Genomic DNA, 2983 nt, shown 5'->3' with positions numbered 1-2983 from the left:
TCATCATGTATGACCAACACTCAGGGTCCAGTTGCAGGAAAAAGAAATCACTCCAGTTATTTTAAGCAGAAAGGGATTTAATTCTGGTGACCATGTTTTAGTCCATTCAGTCTGCTATAACAAAACACCATAAACAAGGTACCTTATAAACAATAGAAATTGATTTCTCACACTTCCAGAGGCTGGGAGGTCCAAGATCAAGGCTCCAGCAGAATCAGTGTCTGGTGAGGGCCCACTTCCTGGTTCATAGATGGTGTCTTCTCACTTTGTCCTCACATGGCAGAAAGGGCAAGGTAGCCCTCTGGGGTCCCTTTTATAGGGGCACAAATCCCATTCATGAGGGTTTCACCCTCATGACCTAGTTACCTCTCAAAGGCCCTACCTCCTAATACAATCATCTTAGGGGCTAGGATTTCAACATCAGAATTTTGGGGGACAAAAACATTCAGTCTATTGCAACTGAGTATTTGCAAAATTGGTGTATAGAAGGGAAGATGAGGCTTTGGGATGGCCCCCTAAGAATGACTATCAGAGTGACAGCACAGACTACTTGCCTGCTAAGGGAGCGACTCTACCTCTACCTCAATCAGGAAGGTGGGAATTAGAAGACTCTATGGGGACTGGTGACTTCAAGAGCATGCTGCTTTAGCGGGGACCCAGGGATCAGGAAGACACTCATGCTGTTGCTGCAACTGCCAACTGACACTCATTAGGCTAGTGTTGGACACTGGAAGATTGCTGCAGAAACTCACTGGCCCTACAATCATGCTTGCCAATGGGACATGGCTCTTGCCCCATCTTCCAAATCATCTGGAAGAGCATCTAGTTGGTAGACTTGAATTCACAACCAGAACCCTAGCTCCAAGAGGGTCTGGTAAGTGCAGATTTTAGCTCTCCAGGCTCTGCAGTAGAGGAAGGTGTAGAGAAAGAGTGGGGGGGATGAATGTCAAGAGAGCAAACCCACCACATCTGCTACAACTCTACTAACTTTTCCTGGTCCTGAGGCTGCTCTGAAGAGCTCTTTCGTACTTCAGATCACATAAAGCTTTCATGAATGTTTCTTTTCCTTTTTTTCCCTCCCCCCCCACCTCCACCTTTTTTTGAGACAGGGTCTTGCTCTGTCACCCCAGCGGGAGTGCAGTGGTTCAATCTCAGCTCACTGCAACCTCTGTCTCCCAGGCTTAAGCAATCCTCCCGCCTTAGCCTCCCGAGTAGTTGGGACCACAGGCATACACCACCACACTTGGCTAATTTTTTTGTATTTTTAATAGAGACAGGGTTTCACCATGTTACCCAGGCTGGTTTCAAATTCCTGGACTCAAGCAATCCACCTGCTCAGCCTCCCAAAGTGTTAAGACTACAGGTGTGAGCCACCATGTCCAGCCCCTTTTTATTTTTAACTGTGCTGAAAAAATCCCACATAACATAATATTTACTACCTTAACCATTATTAAGTGTATGATTTAGTAGTGTTAAGTATATTTACATTGTCATGAAATAGGATCTCCAAAACTTTTTCATCTTGCAAAACTGAAACTCTATACCCCTTAAACAACAACTCCCCACTCCCCCGACCAACTCCTGACAAACAACATTCTACATTTTGTTTCTGTGAATTTGACTACTCTACATATTTTATATAAGTGAAATCATACAGTCTTGTTTTTTTTGGTGACTGGTTTCTCTTTGGTGAATGATTCTTTAAAAAGAATCAGGCTAGCATTACAGCTCTTTTAGGATTGCCTAGCAGGTTTTTCGGTTTTTACTGGAAAGCCCCACCTCCCCCCAAATCAGGCTATCAAAATTTGCAATGAACAAATAGGACCCAGCTTATATTACAAATCTTTGCTGTGATGAGCTGGAACAGGAATATTCTACAATGTCAATAACATAGCTACAATGCAGCAGCCCAAAGGCACCCCTTTAAGCAGATTTTATAATAATGTACATATTTTTTGTAACCAAGAATGAGCATGAAGTTCTCAAAATGAGTGGTCCGGGAAGCCCTTGCTATAGCTGGGAGAATGCTACAGTCTCAGTGAATAGTGTGTCTAGCATAGGGTCAGCATACGTTGTGTGGTAGGTGGAATTCTGAGATGGCCTCCAAGATTCCCACCCCCAGAAGCACACACTCTATAGATTCCCCTCTGCTTGGGTATGGGTGGGACTCATGAATATGATGGCACATCACTCCTGTGATTAGGTTATGCCTTATTGCCAGATTGACCTTTTTTTTTTTTGAGACGGAGTCTCTTTCTGTCACCCAAGCTGGAGTGCAGTGGCACAATCTTGGCTCACTGCAACCCCCATTTCCTGGGTTCAAGAGATTCTCCTGCCTCAGCCTCCCGAGTAGCTGGGATTACAGGCACGTGCCGCCATACCTGGCTAATTTTTTAATAGAAGTAGAGACAGGGTTTTACCATGTTGACCACGCTGGTCTCGAATTCCTGACCTCAGGTGATCCGCCCGCCTCAGCCTCCCAAAGTGCTGGGATTACAGGCATGAGCCACTGCGCCCAGCCTATTTTATCTAATATTGATAATATTAGAACATATTTCTAATATTAGATATTTCTAATATTAGATAATATTAGAACATAATTCTTTTTTTAGGAAAATATTTTACTATTTATTAATTAATTTATTTAGTTTTGTTTCAATAGTTTTTGGGGGTATAGGTGGTTTTTGTTTACATGGATAATTTCTTTAGTGGTGATTTCTGAGATTTTGGTGCAACCATCACCCGAGCAGTGTACCCTGTACCCAGTATGTAGTCTTTTATCCCCACCCTGCTCCCATGCTTCCCCTGAGTCCCCAAAGTCCATTATATCATTCTACAGCTTTGCATCCTCGTAGCTTAGCTCCCACTTATAAGTGAGAACATACGATATTTGGTTTTCCATTTTTGTGTTACTTCACTTAGAATGGCCTCCAGCTGCATCCAAGTTGCTGCAAAAGCCATTATTTTGTTCCTCTTTATGGCT

The 2983-nt window shown here is 43.3% G+C and overlaps 1 non-coding gene across 1 annotated transcript; it reads left to right on the top strand.

Moving 5' to 3' along the window:
- Positions 1 to 1717: 1717 nt before the first annotated feature.
- LOC129476564 (U7 small nuclear RNA) lies at positions 1718 to 1778 on the top strand. Its single transcript, XR_008654994.1, has one exon. It is a non-coding gene; the product is annotated as a U7 small nuclear RNA (small nuclear RNA).
- The last annotated feature ends 1205 nt before the right edge of the window (positions 1779 to 2983 follow it).

Source organism: Symphalangus syndactylus, chromosome X, assembly GCF_028878055.3.
Source record: "Symphalangus syndactylus isolate Jambi chromosome X, NHGRI_mSymSyn1-v2.1_pri, whole genome shotgun sequence".
Taxonomy (NCBI): Eukaryota; Metazoa; Chordata; class Mammalia; order Primates; family Hylobatidae; genus Symphalangus; species Symphalangus syndactylus.
Note: the sequence above shows the minus strand (reverse complement) of the source record. Positions and strands in the feature narration are given on the sequence as shown.